Source organism: Spermophilus citellus (genome assembly GCF_964194105.1).
Source record: "Spermophilus citellus genome assembly, chromosome: 9".
NCBI classification, from domain to species: domain Eukaryota; kingdom Metazoa; phylum Chordata; class Mammalia; order Rodentia; family Sciuridae; genus Spermophilus; species Spermophilus citellus.
Window position 1 is genome coordinate 124179272 of NC_138191.1, and position 12779 is coordinate 124192050.

General features: G+C 36.5%; 1 protein-coding gene across 4 annotated transcripts in view; it reads right to left on the reverse strand.

Annotated features, from left to right (window-relative positions):
* The window catches only part of CDC42 (cell division cycle 42), a 40237-nt gene that overhangs the window by 25819 nt on the left and 1639 nt on the right, over positions 1–12779 (reverse strand). For 3 of the 4 annotated variants that reach the window (XM_081308687.1, XM_081308683.1, XM_081308688.1), the window contains one exon: positions 3759–3829. The exons of the other annotated variant lie outside the window; for it this stretch is intronic. The gene's annotated coding sequence lies outside the window, so the exon portion shown is untranslated. Of the gene's footprint in view, positions 1–3758; positions 3830–12779 lie in introns of those variants that run through there. 4 annotated transcript variants of the gene reach the window in all.

A 12779-nucleotide genomic window follows, 5' to 3' on the forward strand; every position in this document is an offset into this window, starting at 1 on the left:
CCTCAAAATAAAAATAAATTTTAAAAAGGGATGGGGGTCTGGGGTGGTGGCTCAGCGGTAGAGCTCTCACCTAGCACATGCGAGACGCTGGGTTTGATCCTCAGCACCACATAAAAATAAATAAAAATAAAGGTATTGTGTCCAACTACAACTAAAAAAATATTTTTTTAAAAAAGGAGGGGGATGGGAACGTAGCTCAATGGGAGAGTGTCCCTCGGTTCAATCCCCAATGGGGAGAGGGGTGTAAAAACAAATTAACAGTAGGTAAGTCTATTAGTTTAAAAAAAAAAAAAAAAAAAAACAAGACCCTCAAGCACCTAAAAGACCTTCTCCAATCAGGATATAAGTTAGGACCTAAAACATGTTACAATAGGCTTCTGTTCTTCTATTAACCAAAAAAAAAAAAAAAAAAAAAAAGTCAGCAAAACATCTTAGGTGCCCATTATAGTGATATACTGGGTAAGATAGAAACTATGCCTTCAAAAGCCTTCAAACATTTCAATAATTTACTGAATGCTTACACTGTGCCAAACACTATGCTAGGATATTGAACATACATCATCTTATATACTTTTCTAGTTATAAATATAAAATGCTAACAACTGTAGTCTCCAACTGCTACAAATTTACACTATAAATAAGTGCCATAAGTGTTCACAGGAGTAGTAAATATGGGACGAATGCAGTGGCACACGCCTATAATCCCCCCCCCCCCGCAGCTCAGGAAGCTGAGGCAGGAGGATCACCAGTTTGAAGCCAGCCTCAGAAACTTGGCCAGATCCTAAGCAACTTAGCAAGACCCTTTCTCAAAACAAAACATTGAAAGGGCTGGGGATGTGGCTCTGTGGTTAAGCACACCTGGGTTCAACCCCTGCCCCCTCTCCCAAAAAAAGATAGCAGCAAATGTGGGGAGCCAGCAGGCATGGTGGCACACACCTGTAATCCCAGCAATTCAAGGACAGCAATTTAGTAAGGCCCTAAGTAATTAATTTAGTGAGACCATATCTCAAAATTAAAAAGAAAAGTGGGGGGTGTAGTTCAGTGGTAAAGCACCTCTGGGTTCAATCCCCAGTTAAAAATATATTTTTTTAAAGTAGCAAATACATAACAGTGGTCTACAAAGTAAGAATAAGTCTCTAATTAGATGAAATATCAGGAGATAGGAGAAACAACAACAAAAATATCACACCTGAATGAGTCCAAGTCACAAAGAGGCTGAAAGCCAAGCAAGAAGAGATTTAACCTGGGTGAGGTACAGTGAGCTACCATTTCTTTTATATCCATCAACAACAGGGTTTTTTGTTTGTTTGTTTTTAAGGAGTACCAATACCGTATTTGTATCCCCAGGTGAACTATCAAAGAAAATCAGATAAAGTCAGAAAACTTAGTTAAAGTACTGTAATACTACACAAGAGACTAAAGTAGGAGGATCTCAAGCTCAAAGTTAACCTGGACAACTTAGCAAGACCTCATCTCAAAATAAAAAAGTACTGGGTATGTGGCTCAGTGGTAAAGGGCCCTGGGTTCAATCCCCAGTACCACAAAAATTTTTTTTTAATTTTTAAATTTTGATCAGGTTGTGGAGGCTTTGTATAAAGGGAGGCAAATTTGAAGAAGTCTTGTTTTTGTTTCTTGCTGTACTGGGGATCAAACTCAAAAAATAAAAAAATAAAAAGGGCTAGGGATGTAGGTCATTAGGAGACCACCCCTGGGTTCCATCCCCAGTACCACCAAAAAGAAAAATGAAAAGACCACTTGGCAGGGACTAGAGATGCAGCTTGATGATAAACTGACTGCCTACCATGCCTGAGACCCTGGTTTCAATCTGCAACACTGCAAAATCTTAATAATATATACATATCATTCAAAAAAGAATAACAAGAAATGCTGTAACATTTGCTTTGAAGGCTGCATCAGTAGGCACAGGTATTTCAGTTTGATGACACAGAAAATTAACAATATGTTTTACCTAAAAACTTTAAAAACTCAAGAGAAACAAAGAGTGGCAAAGAGTGAAAAATAACCAATACATGTTGGCAACAAACTGGGCTTTTCAAGCATACTTTGAAACTAAGAACACCACCACGTAGATTTCTACCTTGACTATCAACTGTTTCTTCAAATATTAAACACATTTGGTAACTAAGTTCCTATAATGGTTCTATAAATAGATTACGGAATACAATTGCTTAAAGTCTATTTTTTAAGGAACATCTTACAAAATTAAGTTTAATACTGTCATTGATTGAAAGTGATTACAGCTGTTCCTGCTTCCTGTCATGTTCTTGCCTGAATGGCTGTCACATCCTCTACGGATCTTTGCTGGTATGCCATTTTTAGAGTGAGAACTCCTCTGCCTACCCTATTTTAAAATGCAACCCAAGTTCTACCAGACCCTCAACACTTTACAACACTTTACTCCATGAGCATCTCTATACTGTTGAGTGAATACACAATTCTTCTGCTTTTTTTTTTTTTTTTTTTTTTTTTTTGTGGTGGTGGTATGGGGGATTGAACCCAGAGGCACTGCAATCTACCACTGATCTATATGCCCAGCCCCTTTTTATTTATTTATTTACTTATTTTATATTTTTAGTTATAGATAGCACAATACCTTTATTTGATTTATTTATTTTTATAGTACTGAGGATAGAACCAGTGCCTCACACGGTTAAGCAAGCACTCTACCACTGAATCATAACCCCAGCTCCCAGCCCTTTTAAGACAGGGTCACTCTCAGTTGCCCAAGCTGGCCTTAAATCTGCAATCTTCTTGCCTCAGCTTCCATGTAGCTGAAAATACAGGTGTGCACCACCCACCATACCCAGATCTACTGACTTTTTTTTTTTTTTTTTTTTTTGTACCAGGGATTGAACTCAGGGGTTCTGGACAACTGAGCCACATTCTCAGCCTATTTTATGTTTTATTTGGAAACAGTATCTCACTGAGTTGCTTAGAGCCTCGACATTGCTGAAGCAAACTTTGAACACCTGTCTCAGCCTCCCCAGCCGCTAGGATTACAGGAGTGTGCCACAGATCCACTTTTTTTTTTTTAATATTTTTTTTAGTTGTTGATAGACCTTTATTTTATTTATTTATTTATATGAGGAGCTGAGAACCGAACTCAGTGTCTCACACATGCCAGGCAAATACACTAACTCTGAGCCCCAGCCCCCTCCCAATACAATTCTACTTTTAAATGGGCAAAAACAGAACAAAAACCTTTCCATAGAAAAGCAGCATCCCAAAAAAGTACACATGCACCACACTGTGCCTGCAACTGTATCAGAGTCAAATCCTTAATGTAAACAATCCTATACTCCTTGGTTTTGGATTAAAATATGCCTCTAATTCTGAACAACTCATTTAGATTTTTTTTTACTCTGGTACTGACAACTGAACCCAGGGAGCACTCAACCACTGAACTACATTCTCAGTTTTTTTTTTTTTAATTAGTTATTGATGGACCTTTATTCATTTATTCGTTTATATGTGGTGTTGAGACTCAAACTCAGTGCCTCACACATGCTAGGCAAGCGCACTACCACTGAGCCACAACCCCAGCACATTCTCAGTTCTTTTTAATTTTTTATTTTGAGACATGGTCTTGCTAAACTGCCAAGGTTAAACTTGCCATCTTCCTGCCTCACTCTCCTGAGTTCTTGGAATTACAAATGTGCACCACCACACCAAGTTCTTTTAGATTTAAAATCAATTAAAGGGGGCTGGGGATGTGGCTCAAGCAGTAGCGCGCTCACCTGGCATGCATGCGGCCCGGGGTTCGATCCTCAGCACCACATACAAACAAAGATGCTGTGTCCACTGAAAACTAAAAAATAAATACTAAAAAATTCTCTCTCTCTCTCTCTCAAAAATAAAATTAAAAAAATAATAAAATAAAATCAATTAAAGTACATAATGTTAAGGAATCATATAACTGCAAATAATTATCTCCAGAATTTAAAAGTTGCTTCTACCAGGCACAGTGGCATATATGTAATCCCAGTGATTCAGGAGACTAAGGCAGGAAGATCACAAATTTAAGCCTGGCCTCAGCGACTTAGCAATACCCTGTCTCAAAATAAGAAATAAAAAAAGACTGGGGATGTAACTCAGTGGCAGAGTGCCCCCTGGGTTCAATCCTCAGAACCGCAAAAGGAAAATTTAAAAAACAAAGGTAAACTTTTAAAGAAATAGGATAAGGGATAGGGATGTGGCTCAGTGGTAGAGCACTTGCCTAGCATGGGCAAGACCCCAGGGTCAATCTCTAGCATCATAAAAATCAAATAAAAATAAAGAAATAGAGTAACCCAAACCAAGTTCCTAGTCCCAACCCTTATAAAGTTCCCCATTCCATCTCTCTTGAATAACTGGTAACAGAATATAATATGTGAAATAACTGTTCTGTTCATGGTTGTGATTTAACTAGAACCAAGGACACCTGTTAAGGATAATATATCATCACTTCCATGTAATATTTACGAGGGAGGGAGGTCAATCTAAAAGATGAGGACTTGAGTTTTTCAGGATGGAATAAGGGGATTTGGGGCAGTATGTTACAAGGAAAAACAGCAAAACTATATACCACATTATAAAATACAAAGAAAGGGCTGGGGATGTGGCTCAAGCGGTAGCGTGCTCGCCTGGCATGCGTGCGGCCCAGGTTCGATCCTCAGCACCACATACAAACAAAGATGTTGTGTCTGCCAAAAACTAAAAAATAAATATTAAAAAAATTCTCTATCTTTAAAAAAACAAATAATAAAATACAAAGAAATATGTCATACCACAAGTTCCTAAAAAAATTACATATGTGAACAATTACTAGGAAAAATTTTATAGCAAAAATATAAAACAAATTATTTGAATCACAAATGGAACAGCTAATTATAGAACTTTCAGAATGTTAAAATATTGGCTTTGAAGTACTGTAAACTTTTCAGAATACTAGAAAACAAATTACTCAAACTAGGACCAATGACCCAAGAAGAGAAGAAATTGGAGACAATGACTCCATTTCAAAATTTCCTTTGCAGCCAGTAGACAATCAATTCTTCAGTCCATTCTAACACACCTTGCCTAATTTTAACTTGAGATGAAGCTACACCCCAAAGATCTCTTTCATATATATCAGGTTCGGTTCCATCTCAAGAAAGTCCAAACTAAAGTACTTGTACAATTCTTCTGTGAGGTTTAAGCCAAAGCAATAATAAATCCTATGTGGCTCTACCATTCACCTGTATTAGAAACTTAAGGGAAATTTTTTTTCTACTTTTCTACTCATAGCAAACATTAATTGACACCCCAACAGCCTTGGACCTAATGGAGATTACTAATCCATCATTTTCTCAAAACTTTAAATTTTTCCATGGTAGGGGCTCGAGATGTGGCTCAAGCAGTAGCGCGCTTGCCTGGCATTCGCGGGGCGCTGGGTTCGATCCTCAGCACCACATACCAACAAAGATGTTGTGTCCGCCGAGAACTGAGAGATTAATATTTAAAATTCTCTCTCTCTCTCTCCTCTCTCTCTCTAAAAAAAAAAAAAAAAAAAAAAAAAAATTTAAAAAAATAAAATAAAATAAAGATGTTGTGTCCACTGAAAACTAAAAAAAAAATATTAAAAAAAAATTATCTCGGGCTGAGGATGTGGCTCAAGCAGTAGTGCGCTCGCCTGGCATGCGTGCGGCCCGGGTTCGATCCTCAGCACCACATACAAACAAAGATGTTGTGTCGGCCGGAAAAACTAAAAAATAAATATTAAAAAGTTCTCTCTCTCTTTAAAAAAAAAAAAAAATTATCTCTCTTTAAAAAAAATAAAAATTAAAAAAAAATTCCATGGGAAAGAAAAAAACTTCATCAAACAAGCATAAGAAATACCAAGCTAAACAGATTCTCTGATGATCTAACTTCTCTGAATTTTTAATAAACTTACATACATTATGAATTCCAAGATCAGGATATAATAAGTAGAATTTCCAATTTATTTGACACCCAAACCCATAGGAACATCTTTTAGGTATTCTGAAATACACTAAACACAGGCACTATTCTAACAATTAAAATTATCCCCTACCTCCATATTTAATAATTTACAAACTATTACAGTGATTGAACATTCCCTTTTGCCCTATAATGAACAGAGCAAATAAATAACATAACCCAAAATAATTCATACATTTCCTAGCTTAAATTTTAGGAATATATTTGTATACTTTGTGAAACAAAGGAAGATATTAGACATTGTTTAAATACTAGCCCTGATATTAACAGAAAATATCTATTTATTTCAAGTTATCTGATATATAAAAATTTACATTTTAAAATATAATAATTTATTTTAAAATCTTACTTTTGGGGTTGGGGATATGGATCAATGTGTTTGCCTACCATGCACACAGCCCTGGGTTCAATCCCCAGCACCACAAAATATAAAAATAATCTGTTAATCTTAAACCCTACAATAAAAGTATGTTTTTTCCTGGAAAAAAAAAATAAATGATACATAGATGGTTCAATTTCAGAAGAGCTCTAAAACAGAGCTCCTCTCAAAGCATTCAGCTAGTAAAATAAGTACTAGTAGTTATAGTAATTATATTATGATGAAAGTGTATGAAACAGGGTTTGGGGGGTGTTGGGGGATGCGGGGGGGGGGGGGGGGTAGTTTACCAGAGATTGAACCCAGGGGTGCTCAACCAACGACCTACATCCCCAGCCCTTTTTATACTTTATTTAGAGAAAAGTTCTCACTAAGTTGCTGAGGCTGGCTTTGAACTCAAAATCCTTCTGATCCTGATGAGATATAGGCATGTGCACCAAGTCCAGATATTATTCTTAAAAAAAAAAAAAAGTATTCTTTTAATTTTCCTACTCTTCTTCATCTGCTTTTAAACAGATTAAAAAACAAACCAAAAATATTACAAATAAACTGCCTACTAAGAGAACAAATGGGGGGGCCGGGGTTCAGCGGTAGAGTACTCCCCTAGCATGTACGTGCCCTGTGTTCAATCCTCAGCACTGCATAAAAATAAATAAAGGTATTGTGTCCAACTACAACTAAAAAATAAATACTTTTAAAAAAAGAGAACAAATGGACTGAGCTTAAATATTGCTTATTCTTTTTTCTAAATTTATATTCTTCTCACACTCATTTTAGCACTAATACAGTATTCCTTTATTCCACCACAACTTCATCCTCTGATTTCACTTGTTCTTCCTTTGAACTGTTCTCTGACAGCTTTTCTCTTTTCAGTAACAAATACTGATAATCTCTTCACTGAAAGGATAGCTTTATAGCTAACAATATAATAGATGGCTTCAGACTGCCACCTGGGAGGAAGAGGATGGACACAGGTGTGCCTGAGATATTGATCCCCCAGCTCTCCTGGCATACTGAGTCTCCTCTGGCCAGCAAGGAACAGCCTCTCCATTTACCCTAGGGTGGCAAACAGATACCTTTCTATGGCTACTTTGATTTGAAAAGGGTTGGGAAGCATGACTCTAGAGCATATACTGCACAAAAATAATGCTGGTGAATTTCTCCTACACTCAATAGTTTAAGAAAAAGGAAACATATTAGGGAAATAAATTCAATGTACTCCTTGAAGAATAGCAATAATTTTTCAGGATGGCAGCTTAAGTATTAGTTATTAACATTTCTCCCCTGAGATTAGAGATGTGGCTTATTTTTACTTCATTTATTTATTTTGGTACTGGAGATTGAACCCAGGGGTGCTCTCCCATTGCACTGAACTACATCCCTAGACCTTTTTTATTTTGAGACAAAGTCTTGAACACTAACCAAACTTTCGATCTTCCTGCCTCAGTCTCCCAAGCAGCTGGAGTGGGCTTAGAGCATAGCACCTCTATGCACAGCTAGTTATGATTTATTTTAACAAAGAAACCAGAAAATACTTTTCAAGTTGGACCACCTAAATGCCAACTTTGTATTTCACCTCTAAGCTTTCATAACCAATATGAATTATCCTGATCATAAACTTAGATAATTCCTCAACCAGAACAACTGGTTTTCAATAAAATGTCATTTAAGTTCAAAAGTAAATTCATATGCTAAACTAGAACTTATGATTATTACTAAGGGAAGCAATAGCACTTTAATAACTTCAAACAATTCACTAGTTCCTCATAAGGAACACAGACAAGGAGGTGATTCTACACCATAAGCAAGAAAGCATAATTCCTTTAAAAGCCAAACAGAGCTGGGCACAAAGGTGCATGCCTATGATCCCAGAGGCTCAGGAGGCTGAGGCAGGAGGATTTCAAATTCAAAGCCAGCCTCAGCAATTTAGCAAGGCCCTAAGCAACTCAGTGAGACCCTGTCTCTAAACAAAATACAAAAAAGGGCTGGAGATATAGCTCAGTTAAAGCACCCCTGGGTTCAACACCCAGTACCACAAAAAAAAAAAAAAAAAAAAAAAAAGCAAGCATAATTCTTTTTTTTTTTTTTAGTTTTCGGCAGACACAACATCTTTGTTTGTACGTGGTGCTGAGGATCGAACCCGGGCCGCACGCATGCCAGGCGAGCATGCTACCGCTTGAGCCACATCCCCAGCCCAAGCATAATTCTTTTAAAAGCCAAACAGGCTTCAGATTCATTTTCAAATTAAAATCCTTGCAATTCTTACATGGCCTAAAAGAAACCTGGCTATCCTTCAGTAGAGGGGAAAAAATAATGCACCCATCATTGTTTCTGAAATACCTTTCAACATCACCATAGCAGTTCCAGTTTCAAAAAGAACGCTTCAAAACTTAATACACAGGGACTAGGGATCAGCGGTAGTGCACATGCCTGGCATGTGTGAGGTTCAATTCTCAGCATCACATATAAATAAATAAATGAAATAAAGGTCTATTAACAACTAAAAAAAGAGATGAAATTAAAAAAAAAAAAAAAACATGCTGGGGCTGGGGCTCAGTGGTAGAGTGCTTGCCTGGCATGTATGAGGCACTGGGTTCAATCCCCAGCACCACATAAAAAAACTAAATAAACAAAATAAAGGTATTGTGTCCATCTACAACTAAAAATATTAAAAAAAAAAATACACAGCACCACATTAAAAAAAAGGTAATGACAACTACAACTAAAAAATAAATATTTTTTAAAATTTCAAATTATAAAAATAAATAATAAAAATTTTAAGAATACAAATAAAAATAACACAAGGATTGCTAAAATACAGTCTGACTCAGAAAATTTTGCCTGATTCCTCACACTCTTACTTCTACCATATCGGTAAAGATAACTTATAAAAATGTTTATTAAAAAAAAAAAAGCCAGGTATGATGGAACATGCCTATAATCTCAGCTACTGGGAAGGCAGAAGCAGAAGAACCACAAGTTCAAGATCAGTCAGTCTGGGCAACTGAAAAAGGCCCTGTCTCGAAACAAAAAATAAAATGGGCTGGGAATGTAGCTCAGTGGTACAGCATCCTTGGATTCAATCCCTAGTACCACACATTTAAAAAAAAAAAAAAAAGTGAAAAGGCAACATACCCACTTCATTTTTAAAAATTTTATGGATTTAGTCTAGGGGAGGGATGGTTATTAAAATGTTTATGTTTAGGGTAAACACAATTTCTCAAAGGTGGGAGGGGGTCTAAAAAGTTGGAATAGTGAGAGCCAACACCTATATAGCACTGTGTCACTGAAGTTAAGTACTTCACATATCAACTGATTTAATCTTCAACACTGTAAGATAGATATTATTGCCAGCTCTATTTTATAGGAGGAAAACCAGAGTCACAAAGATGTTACTTAGACTGTGTTTAACTAATAAATGGTAAGGCTAGAATTTGGACCCAAGAAATACAGAATGAAAATCTATACTTTGAATCACTATAATAGCAGTATATCTCCAAAGGACACACAGCGGCAGAATTAAAATGGCAAATGGAAATAAATAGCTTACTTTGAGAAATGGTGTTAAAGTGTATAGTGTTAAAGAACAAAAGCAAGGCTAAATGTGGTGGTGCACACCTGTAATCCCAGCCACCCAGGAACCTGAGGCAGAAGGATCCAAAAATTTTAGGTCAATTGGGTAACTTAGCAAGACCCTATCTCAAAATAAAAAGGGGTAGCAATGTAGGGATGGTAGAGTGCCCCTGGATTCAATCCCAGTATGGGGTTGGGGGTGACATACACAAGTGAGCAACACAGTTAAATCAGAGGTTTTATTCAGGTGACAGAGCACTTACACTTTCTGAATCCATAATTTAACAATACATCTTTTGCTGTATTAGAAACCATTCTGGCCAGGTGTGATAGCACATGCCTGGAAATCCAGCTATCTGAGATACTGAGGGAGGATTACTAGAGCCCAAGAGTTGCCAACCTGGGCAACACAGCAGTTCTTTTTTTTAAGTTGTACATGGACACAATATCTTTATTTTATTTTATTTTAATATGGTGCCGAAGATTAAATGCAGTGCCTCTTCCATGCGAGGCAAGAGCTCAACCACTGAGCCACAAACCCAGCCCAACATAGCAGTTACAAAAGGAAAGGAGAGAGGGAAAAGAAACTGTTTTGGAATTTTGCATAATCATAAAGCCAATAATAGGTTAAAATAATTTTTTTTCTAAAATTGCAAGGAGGAATACCATTTTGGTGGCAAGAGATTTGATTTCACTTCATCTAATTAAGCAGTGAAAACAATGTTCTGAGCAACTAGTGAAGTATTCTGACATCTGGGATTTACAACAGCAGCAATGGCAGACACAGCTGAGATGGCATTAATAAAAATTGTTTTAGTAAAAATCCTGTGGACTAAAGACATGAGCAACTAAAAGCAGAAACTCCTAAGAGACAAAGCATAACAGAACCAAGAATGTGATAGTGTAGAGAAGCAGCAAAACTAAGCTGTTGTTTGGAAATAAAGATATAGAGGAAGATAAGGAAACAGATGTTAAATCAGAATAATTTTTAGGAGAATAAGAGAGCTAATCATCAAGAGTTTCTAAATGGTGGCAAATTGTCCAGATAGTGCAGCTGCAGAAGATATAGGACTTAACAGATGGAGAAGGTAAAGCAGAGATTAGTAATCACCACTTCAATGGGCCCAAATATGGATATAGCTGACCAAGCACAAAACTCGTCTCAGAAAAAATAGCACGAAGGCCTAGGAAATATTCAGAAAGAGAAAATGTTAACACTCTGACATCACCAAATTCATTCATTTGATAAATATTTCTTGAAATCTATTATGTGTCTGGCAGTATTCTATGTGCTAGAAATCTGGGATGCCATACCAAGCCCCAGTCTCTTGGAATTCACATTCTAACAGGGGAAATTACCAAATATATTTGGAAGAAAACACTTAATAGGCATTATCATAAAACAATGGAGACATTTAATATATAGGTATATAAAGAGCTGGTTATGGGAGATAAGTGAACACAATATTAATCCTCCCTCCCTATCAGACAAAGTCTTATAGCCTAAAGTGATTATTGTCTTCCTTATCCTCTAGGGATAATCAACAGAGAAATGCATTTAAAATGTATCTACAAAGAAAAGTACAATTTGATTTTTACTTTCAAGAAAGCCTGTCAATATTACAATCCAGGGGCTGAGGCTATGGCTCAGTGGTGGAGCACTTGCCCAGAATGTGTGAGGCACTAGGTTTGATCCTTAGCACCACACAGAAATAGAATAGAGGCATGCTGTCCATGTACAACTATAAAATTTAAAAATATATACATACATATATTACAATCCAGACCAGGCAAATAATGGTACTTCAAAGTTTCCCAAATTTGACAGCTATTGGATCAAAACATTTTATTAGTATAACTTTGTAATATAAAAATAACTACAAATGCTTCCCTAATATACCATAAAATTATAAGTGGAAAAAGTATCCCAAAAAAGCAATATGAATCTTGAAGCAAAAACTTCAATATTTGGTCTTAATGGGCTTTAAAATCACACTAATTCACACCCACATATTACTCTAGGCTGCAACATTTGGTTTAGATTCCTAAAAAATAATTTGGTTTACTAAGCATGGGTGTTGGCCATAATATGAAAACATATTTTAGGGGTAAGTAGAGGATTTGATCTTTCAGGCCTTAAAGAAATTAACGGGGGCTGGTATTGTGGCTCAGCGGTAGAGCCCTTGCCTGGCATGCCCGGGGCCCTGGGTTTGACCCTCAGCACCACATAAAAATAAATAAATAAAATAAAGGTATCATGTCTAACCAAAAAAAAATAAATCTTAAAAAAAAAGATTAATGGAAAGCAGCTCATTTCCCATCCCACCACCGCCCCTGTGTCCTGGAGATTGAACCCAGGAGCACTCAGTCCTTTCTATTTTGAGACAGCATTTTACAAAGTTGCCAAGACTGGCCTTAAACTTGTGATATTCCTGCCTCAGCCTCCAGAGTAGGACATGAGCCACCACACCTGGCTAGGAGCTCATTTTTAATATTTGATTACCAATCTCTTATCTTCTTGTCTCAGTCTAAGTATTGTAAATCCAAATTATTGTTATATTTTTAAGAGACAAATGTGTGTACATATAAATCTGTTACAGAAGACTCAAGAAATAGATAAGTGTTCAAATTTTGTGCTTCTAAAATATGATACCATGTTAAGGTTAACAAATGTATTTGAAAAGATCCAAGCTCCATACCTATCCAATCTTCTGTAACACCTACGTACTACAGAAAGCTGATTTCAACCTACCACTCCTTTTAAGTGTTTCTTAACAAGTAATCTGTTCTCTATATACAAATGAGTAACAATGGGAAAGCACTTGTTCCA